Genomic DNA, 13,900 nt, shown 5'->3' with positions numbered 1-13,900 from the left:
TACTCACATGAGTGTGAGACTTACATTCATGAGAATATTTGATAAAAAATTTAAGATTTATAGCATTTTTGTTAAAAAAAAATATTGTCTAGAACATATAATATTCAATTTATTTTTTTATTTTTTATAAATTACATTAACCACTCTTAAATTTAGAAAAAAATATAATAAATACCACAAGTTTAGCATTATTACACAACCTCTATTTTAATAGGATTAAAACTAAGAGAAATAATGCATAGGGTACGTAAACATAAAAGTGAAAATATGAATTTCAATATAAATTAGATAACAACATTAATTTCATATACACTATTAATAAAAATAAGATAAAATATTACTACATATTTTAAAATTAAAATAAAAATCTAATGTATTATATCAAATTTGTGAGACTCGATATACATATTTTTTAATTTATCTAAATATTATTTTTGGTCCAAATAAATTGTTTTTTTAAAAAATTATTGAAATAGGGAAAAAAGAAATTTACATTTGGATAACACTGCGAAACTGTTGCATACCAGAGAGAGAATCAATGGCTGTTTCATCACTTTCTGCTACAATTCGTCACCATTCCCATCACCATAATCATCCAATTTCTCCGCCATTGCTGTCAAGCCTAAGCTTTCTCTTCTCTCTTTGTCCTCAACTGATACACCGCTAAAAGCCCTAAAACCCTCTCGATCATCTACTATTAGGGTTTTTGCTGCACCTGAAGTCTTGGATTCCCAAGAAACCATAGATGGTCCTGACTCTTCTGCGCCTGAGGTTTGTAATTCTTCTAATTTAGTGTCATGAAATACTCTATGTTTCTCTGAATTTGAGGAGATTAATGTTAATTTGGGGATGTTCAGATTGGAGGATTGGTGGATTCTGGTTCGTCGCCGCTCAGTATTGGGGCCGATGCTGAGAAGGTAATCTTTTTCCCTTTATGCTCTGTTTGGTTGCTGAGAAAAGTTGAAAGGAAGAATGACATTATGTTTTTATGTAGAAATAGATCCCAAAACAACCATTTGGGTGGTAAAAGCTTCACAACCATTTGCAATGGGATTGTGATTCTTGCTCTAAATGACATTTGTCTCTCAAATTTTATGAAAAATAGATTACACATGTTTTTACATTTGATAAGAATAGAAGAATGGTGATATGTTGAGGAATTAAACAAATACACAATAGCAAGAAGAATCAATTACAAATAAAAAAAGCATTACATATATAGATACGTGGTTCGGCAAGATTAGTAACACTAGTTTCGCTATATTGAAAAAAGAAAAGAAAAGAGTACAGATTGGTTGCTTGTTTAAACAACAATGTATATGTTAGGGTTCACAGCCCAAAAACTCCCACCTTCGGGCTGGCTGCCGCCTGCAAACCCTCCACCAACTAACTGCCAAGTTGGATTCACAACTTCATGGTGAGGTGTACAATACTAATTAGGCTCCACAAATCCAATATGATAATCTTTTGAAAAAGAATAACTAGTCATTAAAATAGTCTTGCATTGGATAAGTGTCAATTGTTTAATTTAAGCTTTTGATGGCGATCTGTTTAGTCAAATATCTTTGAAGTCCATGTAAATTGTAACAACCCTCATTTTGACTTAGTCATACTTGCATACATTTATGGATGATCTTGTTTTAATATGTGCGATTGCAATCTTGCCTTGTTTTGCTTGAATGATTACTTGCATGTTTTGTTCTCATCTGGTACGTTGCCGAGGCCATCTTAAGCCTAGACACCTTCGAGACCTTGGTCACTTAGAACTATCTTGGAACCCCGTTGGTTGACCTCCATCTTCGCCCTGGCATATTGGCCGAGATGTCACCATCTGGGCCGAGGTTTGCGTTGCCTAGGCCGAGATGTGCATCATCTGGGCCGAGATGTTAATATCTAGGCGTTCTAGATCCTTGATCCTTGCATGAGTGATTTTGTTCCTGGAATGGTATGACCTAGACCGAGGTGTGGCACACCTAGGCCAGGGTGTGGCACAGTTTAGTCAAGTGTTGTCCTTTCAAGCCGATGTCCTTGCCCCTTGATTGCCGGAGTCTTGTTGCTAGCCGATGTCGTTACTTGCTGGTGTATTCGTGTCGCCTAACTTGCTGAGTACGCTTTGTCTTGGTCTTGTCTTGTCAAGTCAGTCACCTTTTTGAGTTGAGCGAATCAGTCGATGCCATGTGTCCCGGCAAAGGGATTAAGTCAGTGATTGGCGTGTGAGGCATATCATTTTGTATCAACCTTGCCTTTTTAGAGAGAAAAACTCTAGTTAGAAGGAAGAGAAGTTTGAGCTAGAAAAGGCGACTTCCAAGCTTGATCGTTAGAGCTTAAGCCGTTAGATTCGAGTTTTGAGGTTAGAATCTTAACCTATTCTTGTTGTTCTTATTCATCATCTAGCTGCATTGTGCGATCAAACCTGTTCTACACACCATTCATCGATTTAAAGTTAGTTTTAGAAAGAGAAAACGGTTTCATGTGTTTTTGAAGAAAAGCCTCGTTTGATCCGAAAGTTTGCATCGAAGCTCATGCATTTGTGTTTGTTTTGATAAGATCCTTGAGTGTGGGTACCCAGGTCCACGTTTTTGTAGTTATAGCATGAAATCTCAACTTTTGTATAGCAAGTTTTGATCTTTGCATTCATCTTCCTCATGTCCATGTTCTTCAAGTTCTTCATGGTCATGTTCTTCATGTTTATCAAGAGGGAAACCAGATTTTTCCCGACTTCACTTTTGAATGTGGCCATCGAGGCTACACCTCGGCAAGGAGGTGTGGGACCTTGGCCCAGACCTGGTAACTACCCAGCGTGTTTTCCAGAATGAGAAACTGTGTTTTGATTCGATTTGACTTAGTTTTTGAAGAACGCCGAGTCATTTGCACGTGTGATAGATTTGTTTTGAGTAGTGCATTCAATAGACCTTGCCATGTGTTTGTCAGGACTTGGACTTGCCCTGACCCCGACGTTTGAAGAACAAGGTGAGTGGTATTTCTGATAAAGTTATGTTATCAATGTTTTGAAAAACTTTGCTTTGCTTGTCTTGAAAGATATTTGTTAAGCATGAATGATTGTCCTTAGCTTCGTATCTCGTATTATATTTGTTTGAACGACCTTCTCGGAAAGTCCCTTATGCTGGAGGACTCTAAACTTTCGCAGCACATCTTGTTTTGAAAGTCCCTTGTACTGGAAGACTCTAAACTTTCGCAGTACCCTTGATTTGTACTCTAGTGTTAGAGGGCTACGGGCCTTTGTAACATAGGTTCCTTATGCTGGAGGACTCTAAACTTTCGCAACACATCTTGTCTTGAAAGTCCCTTGTGCTAGAGGACTCTAAACTTTTGTAGCACCCTCGTTTGAAATGCCTATCTTGCTTTGTCTTGCTTTGCCACGGACGGTTTACCGCGTGGACATATTTGCCGAAATGTTATTATTTGTAATATGTGATGCTAATACGTATCTCTGGAAACTGTGAAGATTTGTTAGATGGACGAGGTCCATTCCTTGTTATATATATATAGAGTTTTGTCTTGTACTGTTTTGAAAGGATTTCGGCTATTATTCATGCAAACCCCTTTATTATTATACCATTCATTGAGTATCCAAGCTCACCCTCTCTATATATATGTAGGTGATGAACAAGAAGGCGGTGACGCCTAGATGTGATTTCTGGAGCTTGTTTTGGGTCTTGTTTATGTCGGCTTAACTTGCATTTATGTCGGCAGTCTTGAAAATCATGCTTCTCGACTTGTAATATTTGTATTTCGAACACGTCGGCTGAGAAGCGTTTTGATCAAGATGCATGTTTTTGTATGATTGTTATGTCGGCAAAGAAGATGTCGGCAACCTGGCAGACTGTGTATTTAAACCTGTAATTCGTACAATTTGTTTATGTCGGCTTGTGGAGCCCTTTGCTAATACGAAAAATATGACTTGCACTTTGCTTGTTTGTTATTAAGTCATAACCCATATGTGAATGGTTGCTATCTCATTTGACTTATACACAGCTCTTATGGACCACTTGTATTCTAAATTTTGCTTCCGCACTTGAGAGCCCCATGTATCTATACTCTGTATGTGTGTGAATTTTGTAAGATTGGCCTTCGGTAACCTCGGATTACTGGCCATCACGGCACCAAACTACTAGGGGCGGTTTGGGGTCGTGACATAAATCGTTCAAGACTAAATGAAACTAAATTTTCGATTAGATATATCTCTTAGATTTTTTTCTTAATATTCGGTAGTTTTAGTGACATTCCGGTCGTCTTATTATGTTTTTTGCCCATTCTCAGATGGCACCGAAGCAGAAAATTAGGATTAAACTTAGGTCATATTGGGTGTGACTGATAGAGGATTCATGCAAGCAAATAATGGATGCTGCAAGGACTACCAATGCAAAGACCATGCATCCTGTGCCGTCACCAACCAAGAAGGGAATTTATTGTGTACTTAAATCTCCTCACGTCCACAAAGATGCCAGGTTCCATTTTGAGATCAGAACTCATCAGCACCTCATTGATATTCTATACCCGACTGCCCAAACGATTGATTTCTTGATGTAGCTTGACCTTCCTGCCGGGGTTGATGTGGAAGTCAAGCTCTGAGAAAGCATTGCTGCAGCTTCAATGAGCACTGTATGTTCACACTTCTTTATTTGAGATAGGTTAGACACCCACTCTTAGAACTGTATATGAGAATTCCACCTCATACAGCCCAAGCAAAAAAACACTCAAATACTAGTTCCAATGGATATGTAACTGAACGTTTGAAACTTCTTAATCTTTGATTCAATCTTTTCTATGGTGTAAGAAAATTGAGAAAGCTCTTCTTTGTGGCAATAATGCCAAATTATCAAGTTGGTTCAGTTGTCTTTATCTTGATCTTGATCTTGATCATAGCTAAAAAAGAGCACTATATTTTCCTACTGGCATTTGAAGCTCTCTTCAAATTTAAAAGCAAGCACAACCGCTAATTTGGTGGTAGTATCATGTCATGCTTGTACAAGAGTTGCTTGAGAATATTGTTGAATGAATAACTAAAATATTGGTTGCAAATGTTGAGTTCTTTTTTGTTTTTAAAGATGTTGCCCATGTCCATATGAGCAGTTTTGAAGGACAATTACTATGGAAGAAAATTTGGGAGATTTGTAAATCATTGAGTATGGAGATGCAAGTGTTCTTGTGCTTTGGTGCAAGTGAAAACTGTGGCCTTATTTGCACTAGAGCACATACTCCACTTGCACTATATTTTTGCAATTAATTTCACTTTTTTAACACTAATTTGCAATTTCCTCAAAATAAAATTTCTTGATTACACACCTAATTGGTATATATGACATATATATGACATCTTTTATTCACTTTTTGAAACTTTTGATGGCTGAGTCCATAAAATTCAGGCTTTAATAACCAATTTTATTTGTTTAGGTGCAAAAGATTACATCTAGGTTGAGAAATTGCTAAGGGAGCAATTGCGGGGCTGGTGGTGAAGGGATGATGTTGTGGTTTTGAGCCTTGAAGGTAAGCTTATGATTTCTTATCTAGGAAAACCATAGACAATTGATTTCTTAAAAAAATGCTCAACCAAGTACAGTCCCTTTGGTAATTGAAATCAATGTATGCTTTGTTTTGAAAACCACGCCAGGAAACAAATTTCCTAGTTCAGTGCACATCTTTTAGAATATTGAATTGGTAGATTTCATGGTTTTCCACATAGTGCCAATATTGATTAAATGTCGCTACTCTGTTGCCAAATTTAGTTATCGACGGTTTAGATGCAAGATAATTCAAGCTTAATAGGATTGGACTGAGTGATAGATATTCTGAATTATTATAATAAAAAAAATTCCACACACTTTTATATGAATAATGTCCTAAGTTTCTGATGTTTCAAAATTTTTGTTATATGGTATTGATAATAAGTGCATTGAAATCATATCTCAAAAATTTTATGGTAACATACCGTTAATAATGAACTAAAAAAATAAATAAATAAAAATCATAAATTTAAGGATAAAGTATCTTGACCACTTGGTGCAGTCATTGTGTAAACTTTTATTAGGATTTAAATGCAATGAATCTAGGGGTGTTTTGAAAAGTTGATTTTTGATTTTTTACCAAGTTTTTTAGTTTTTTGGAAAGTGATTTGTGAAGTTGGTAAAAAATTAGTTTTTTGCTTTTTAGTTTAATATTTATTTATGATGTCAAATAAAATTAAAATGACCAAAATACTCTTACTCAACATAAGAAATTTATTTTTTTTTTTTCATAGGCCTTAATTTGTAATTTTACACCTGCGTTTTTAGCACTTGCCAAACCAATTTTTTGGCGTTTTTGACACTTGCGTTTTTGGAGTTTTTGGATATTTTGTCCAAAAACGTGAGTTTTTGCTATGTTCCCAAAATGGTTTTTGGGCATCTAGTAAGGAGTGAGTGATTGTGAAATAATGATCCAGTCAATTAAATAAAGTTTCAATGGTCATTGGTCCTGTTTGGTAGGGCTTATTTCCAGTTTATTTCAGCTTTTAACTTAATTTAAGTTATTTTGATGTGTTTGATTCAGTTTAACAATACAGCTTATAGCTTTTTGTAAGTCAAAAATCAACTTATTCTTTGAGTGGGGGAGGACAAGCTTAATTTATAAGTCAAAAATCAGCTTATGTTCACATGTATAAGTTATAAATTATTAGATTATAAGTTATAATACTTTTTCACAGCTCTATAATACGGGGCCATTGAAAGATATTGGAGAAGAAATAAAGCAGTTGACACAGATTTATTTGATTGATGTTTTAATTAAATAATAAAATAATTAATGTGAAAAATAATTTTTTTTAAAAATATTTTTAACACGTCTTTTTATTAAATAAATTAAATATAACAATGAATATTGTAATAAAATATTCATTTAATTTTATTCTTGTTCCAGTAAGCTAATAGGAGTCTGCTGTTTTGCATTTTGAAGAGCCACCACAAGCTTGAATCAAAAAAAGAAGAGCTACCACAACCACTAAGCCAAAAGTGACACAGACTGGGAGGGTCCTACGACTAATTGATACGGTTGATTTGTGAGAATAATATTTGAGACGTCTAAAATTTTTGATTCTAACGATTTTTAATTAATTTATGATCCTTTATTATTTACTTATTATTTTTTTGTTTTAGGGTTGGTCTGGCAAGTGTGAAAAAAATTAAAAAGTTGAAAAGTTACAAAAAAAAAAAAAAAAAAAAAAAGTTAAAAAGTTATCACTATTCATTAAAAAAAAATATAAAAAAATTAATATACAAATATTAAATACAAATCAACTTTTTAGCCCATCAATGTACTGGTCAGGGCAGCTTCAGTGAAAGGGGAAAAAAAAATTGCATGTGTACATTTACTAAGTTAGATGGTAAAGTTGGGCCTGTGGGGGCCCACTATGAGTCCCGTTTTGATAATCTGAACCGTTGAAAATGTAGAACTCGTCTAGTACTATATGCCTGTAAAAAATCACGTCTATCGGATATCCTTAACTACATGATCAAATTAGTTTTGTATAAAAATTGAATGGTGCTATAGTTAACAGTTGACAAAAAAAACTAATACGATCAGATAGTTATCGATATCTAATCAACGTGATTTTTTACAAACATATAATAATCGACGAGTTGTACACATTGAATGGTTTCGATTAGAAAAAGGGACCCGTGGTGGGCCTCTATGTGCCGAACAACACCGTCAATCAAAGCCCAAAAAAGAGGCAATATTTTCTTATGTATTCACCAAGCCGCCTGCATTGCCAATTTGTATAGCGTACTACACTATTTTTTCCTACACACTTTTTTATATAATTTTTTAGTACATATTTTTTCAAAAAAAAATCAAAAAATTAACCTAAACATCAATATTTTTTTTCTTAACTTTTTATTCTAAAAAGATAAAAAATACATTTATTTAGAACTCTTTAAACAACCCCTTCTCTCCCCCTCTCTCACAAGGCGGCGGCGAGTGTTTGGGTGCTGGAGGTCCTTATCACAACTGTTTTTCGAAAGCTACATTGTATACAAGAGTGACGCATGCTAATACATCAGACTATAGAGCCTAAAAGTTTAATAAGGATTCTCTTCTTAGGGGTTGTTTGGGATGACTTAAATAAGTGTACTTTTTATCTTTTTACGAAAAGATGTACAGAAAAGTAGAGAGATAATGTGATAAAAAAAAGATAAAAAAATAAAAAAAATAGAATATATTGGAGTCGTCAAACTTGGCCTTAATGACGGTTCCAATGTCAATTTTGTCATTAAGTTGTTTCCTCCTTGATGAAAATAATAATTTAAAATCTCCTAGTGAAGAATCATTGCACCAACCAAGAAGATTAAAGAAGGGAAATAAAATAAAATAAAATAAAATAAAATCTTATTTGGACCTTCAATTATTGTGAGAGATTTGTTAATGGAAATTTAAAAAAACAAAAAAATATAATTAGATTTTTTAAAATATATTTCTCCATCCACAATTTTTGTTGTTCAATATTCTTTGACAAAATTGACCAATTTTTATTTTTTTTTTTTTTCATTTAGACATTTATACTAGGAAAAATTACATTTCAATAGAACTGTGGAAAAAAAATAATATATTTTTATGATGGTACAACTATCCTTTGTGCATGATACAAATTTATTCTTATGCTTAATATAACTCTTTGTGTATATCAGAATTATACCCAAAAAAAAGTTTCATTTATAATGTTATTTTTTTCTCGTTACTAGAAATTGAGATCTTGAGTGAAAGTAAATAGATGTACAGAGTCTGCATAGCGTGTAGTAATTGGTGGATTATTTATTCTGTTTTAGCATTTATTGTTGGAAATTGTAGAAAAATTCTGGGTAAAATCAGAATTTTTTCTCAAGTTTGGTCTATTTTTTAGGTGGGTCCCGAGTGTCGATTTACTCGGGTCAAAGTGGTAACGCGTTCTATGCCGCGTTGTGATTCACGTGATATATTTGGTTGCTCAAAACCATTACCGAGTGAATGAGAAATTGAAGCCAAAGTGTGCTCCATGGAAATAGAGTTTTGGTAGAAATTCCGTAAGGTTGTAAATTGGCTTGTCCCACATTGATTTGGTGGGAAGTTTTGAAAGAGTTTATAAGGCTTGGGTTAGATACTTGGGATGTGTCCCAAGGGGTACCCAAGTGTTTTAGAGGGAGAGGTTATGGGCTACACCCATTGGACCCAAAAATCACCACACATGCGCGCGCCGCCGCCACCGGTCGGGCGGGCTGGATGCGTGGTTGGAAACGGGTTTGTTCGGCCAAATACTAATCTTTTTGGGCAAAAAATATTTGAATTTAATTTTATTTTTGTTAAAATAAAACCAGAATTCAAATTAAACTGGTTTGGATTTACTGTTCATCCAAACAGAGCCCTTCCCATTTTTTATCTATTTGAATTATTAACCCAACAGATTCAAATCTGTTTAAATTTGAAACTAACAGTTTTCATATCTGTTCAATTCAAAACCAAGAGCCACCTTTACATCTATAAATAGACTAGCCTCCCATTTGGATTTCACTCCAATTTTCGTACTCCATCCTCTGCTTTAAATCTCTGCATTTTGCTGCATTTTATTTTTGAAAGAAAGAGTGTAAACACTGTGTGTGTTCGACGAACGATTAAATTGTAGTGCTGCTTTTATTCGTTGATAAGATCATTTTATCCTGGGAGATAGACATCCAAATTCTGAAAGCACCATGGAGAGGACGAATCTGTCTTAAGGATACAGTGTTAAACACTGGACTTGATTAGAAAAGTTATTCAAATAAATTAACCAAGTAAGTTGTTTAATTTTATTCTGTTTTTATTTGTTTATTTAATCAGATTTTATTTTTGTTTTTGTAACAAAATAAAATCTGTGATTTTATTTATTTATTTATTACTTCGAGTTTGATTTTTGTAATCAAACAAATTCTCTCATTTTCTTTATTTCTTTATATTCTTGTTATTGTTTTGTACACAACAGAATTTAACTTAATTAAATACAGTGAAGATTGTCTAACACTTATAAATAACAAAAATGTTTAAGACTCCTTTTCTCACCCACCCCCTTTAACCCCCTTTCTCTTTCATTGGCTAGTTTTTCTTTTGCTATTTTTTTTTTCCTTCTCCTTCAATCACCACCCGCCATGTGTGTGTGGGGGTGGTAGTGGTGGTGATTGGAGGGGGTCTCTATCAATGCTCTATAAGTAATTGCTAGCGAAGGAAAAATATTTGGAATATATATATATATAAAATTGTTGTGGACTTTTTGTGATGACAAAATATTATACATAATGATCATGTTTGATTCACAAGATTAATAGTGAAGTATTAATAATCATATTAAATTAGTGTGGTATTCACTATCCAATTGGATTAATATCTATTGGATTAATAATCCCACCCCTACCCCATTACTAATAATCCTACAAATTTGTTGGATTAATTATCCATTGGATTAATAATCCTAAATCAAAATGTTAAAACAAACATAGGATAATTGGACCCACGGATTAATAATCCTAATCCCATGCTCTAATCCACTCAATCAAACATGCTCAATAAGAGTTATATTTTAATTCTCATTCTCTTTTAAAATAACTCACAAATTTGATTCGACATAGGTGAGATAAAATGTATATACTTAGAGCATGTTTGTTTTGAGGGATAAGGGTGTGGGATTGGATTATTAGTCCCATCGGACTAATAGTCCATTGTTTGTTTGTAAAATTTTACTCCGGACTAATAGTCCCCCCGGACTATTAGTCCCACAAATATGGGACTATTCTATCCCATAAGGGGTGTGAGATAGAAACCATGGGATTGGTATCCCATGGGATTATTTGGTGAAATGTCCATTTTACCCTCCATGCTATTACTTAGTAAACAATTAGAAAGGGTAAAATAGTGTTTTGAACATTTATAAATTATTTTTTTAGTGTTGTTAATTTAAAATTATATATTAAATAAAAAAATTAAATTATAAATTATAAATTAAATTTAATTAAAAATAATAAATTAAAAATTATGGCCTTATAAATTAATTTTTTTAGTGTTGTTAAAAAATTAAATTTACATATTTCTCTAAAATTATTTTTTTAGTGTTGTTAGTTTAAAATTATATATTAAATAAAAATTATAAATTATAAATTATAAATTAAATTTATTTAAAAATAATAAATTATAAATTATGGCCTTATAAATTAAATTTTTCAAAAAAATTTAATTTATATATTAAATAAATTTATTTTTTTATTGTCGTTAATTTAAAATTATATATTAAATAAAAAATATAAATTATAAATTATAAATTAAATTTAATTGAAAATAATAAATTAAAAATTATGGCGTTATAAATTAAATTTTTTTAGTGTTGTTAAATTATAAATTATAGATTACAAATTTAAAATTATATATTAAATAAAAATTATAAATTACAAGGATAAAATAGTCTTTTGAACGTTTATTCTTATCCAGTCCGTTTAACCAAACATTGGATTCATTAAAAATAGTCCAATCCAGACATCTAATCCCATGACTAAACAAACATAGGATACAAATCCAGTCCAACCAAATAGTCGGGGGACAATGTATCTCGGGACTAACAGTCCGATGGATTACAATCCCCCCTTATCCAGTCTGTCCAAACAAACGCACCTTTGGGGTGTATTTGATTGGGGGATAAGAGGGGGGACTATTTACTGTGCGGATTGTAACCCGGGGGAAGCATCCAATCCGCCGTTTGTTTTTTTTTAGACCGCCGGACCGGACTCCTTATCCCCCATATGGGGGACTATTGTATTCTGGGGGGTATGAGACAATTTTTTGGGGACTATTCACTGTTGAGATTAGGTGGTAAAATAATCATTTTGACCATCTACTATTTAATTATATATTATATTTAATAAAATTCAATAAAATTTAAATGTCTCAATTTAAAAATAAAATAATTTTATTTAACTTTTTATTGATGTTTTATTTTTTTTTAATTTTTTTAAAATAATTTTTTATAGATATTTTATTGATGTTTTATTTTAAAATTTTGTTTATATTTGATTTAATTTCATTATTTAAATTTAATAGATGTTTTATTTAATTTCATTGTTTAATTATTATTATTTTTAAAAAAAATTATTTTTTAAAATTTTAATTAAAAAAAATAACATATACTTTTATTGATATTTTATTTATTTAATTTTAAAAAAATAAATTTATTTGATTGTGTAAAAAATAAAATAAAATAAATTTTTATTTAATCTAGCTAAAAATAATTAAAATATTAAAGATATGTTTAATATTGCTATTACTTAGTAAACAATTGAAAAATGGTAAAATAGTCTTTTGTTTATTTATCATATCCAGTCCGTCCAACCAAACGTTGGATTCACTAAAAATAGTCATTTCCAAACATTTAATCCCATGAAAAAATAAACACAGGATACATATTCAATCCAACTAAATAGTTGAGGGGATTCACAGTCTCAAGACTCAAGTCCGATGGATTCTAATCCCTCCTTATCCAGTCCGTCCAATCAAACACACACTAGAGTGTGTTTGATTGGAGGGATTAGAGGGGGACTATTCACTACTCGGATTGCTTATCCGAAAGAGTGAGTAGTCCATCGTTTGTTTTTTTTTTAGTCCGCCGGATATGGAGTCCGGTAGAGGGATTATACTATCTCGGGGAGGGGGTGTGGGATAGTTTTGGGGGGACAATTTATTGTTGGGATTAGGTGGTAAAATGACCATTTTGACCCTTTACTATTTAATTATGTATTATATTTAGTAAAATTCGATAAAATTTAAATGTCTCAATTTAAAAATAAAATAATTTTATTTAGCTTTTTATTGATGTTTTACTTTTTTAATTTTTTAAAATAATTTTTTATAGATATTTTATTTTAAAATTTTGTTTATATTTTATTTAATTTCATTATTTAAATGTTAATAGATGTTTTATTTAATTTCATTGTTTAATTATTATTATTTTTAAAAACAAATTTATTTAAAATTTTAATTAAAAAAATAACATATTTTTATTGATATTTTATTTATTTGATTAAAATAAATAAATTTATTTAATTGTGTAAAAAATAAAACAAAATAAATTTTTATTTAATCTAGCTAAAAATAATTAAAATATTAAAGATATGTTTAATATTGCTATTACTTAGTAAATAATTGAAAAAGGGTAAAATAGTATTTTGTTCATTTATCCTATCCAGTCCAATCAAATATTGGATTCACTAAAAATAATCATTTCTAGATATCTAATCCCATGAAAAAACAAACACAGGATATATATCCAATCCAACCAAATAGTCCGGGGGATTCACAGTCCCAGGACTCAAGTCCGATGGATTCTAATCCCTCCTTATCCAGTCTGTTGTGTTTGATTGGGGATAAGGGGGGGACTATTTACTGTGCAGATTGTAATCCGAGAGAAGCATCCAATCCGCCGTTTGTTTTTTTTTTTAGTCCGCCAAACAAGGAGTCTGGCCGAACTCCTTATCCTCCATATGGGGAACTATTGTATCCTAGGAGGGGTATGAGACAATTTTTGGGGGACTATCCACTGTTAGGATTAGGTGGTAAAATGACCATTTTGACCATCTACTATTTAATTATAGATTATATTTAATAAAATTTAATAAAATTTAAATGTCACAATTTAAAAATAAAATAATTTTATTTAACTTTTTATTGATGTTTTATTTATTTAATTTTTTAAAATATTTTATTGATGTTTTATTTTAAAATTTTATTTATGTTTTATTTAATTTCATTATTTAAATTTAATAGATGTTTTATTTAATTTCATTGTTTAATTTTTATTATTTTTGAAAACAAATTTATTTAAAATTTTAATTAAAAAAATAACATATATTTTTATTGATAT

At 31.4% G+C, this 13,900-nt stretch overlaps 1 protein-coding gene across 1 annotated transcript in view; it reads left to right on the top strand.

Annotated features, from left to right (window-relative positions):
* The first annotated feature begins 454 nt into the window (after nucleotides 1-454).
* Nucleotides 455-13,900, top strand: part of LOC114318971 (premnaspirodiene oxygenase) — a 28,408-nt gene continuing 14,962 nt past the window's right edge. Inside the window, exons 1-4 of the mRNA XM_082884487.1 lie at nucleotides 455-771; nucleotides 858-917; nucleotides 3,621-4,623; nucleotides 5,416-5,508. The gene's annotated coding sequence lies outside the window, so the exon portion shown is untranslated. The remainder of the gene's footprint in view (nucleotides 772-857; nucleotides 918-3,620; nucleotides 4,624-5,415; nucleotides 5,509-13,900) is intronic.

The sequence above is a fragment of the Camellia sinensis genome, chromosome 8, assembly GCF_055761805.1.
Source record: "Camellia sinensis isolate YWXY chromosome 8, ASM5576180v1, whole genome shotgun sequence".
Taxonomy (NCBI): domain Eukaryota; kingdom Viridiplantae; phylum Streptophyta; class Magnoliopsida; order Ericales; family Theaceae; genus Camellia; species Camellia sinensis.
Note: the sequence above shows the minus strand (reverse complement) of the source record. Positions and strands in the feature narration are given on the sequence as shown.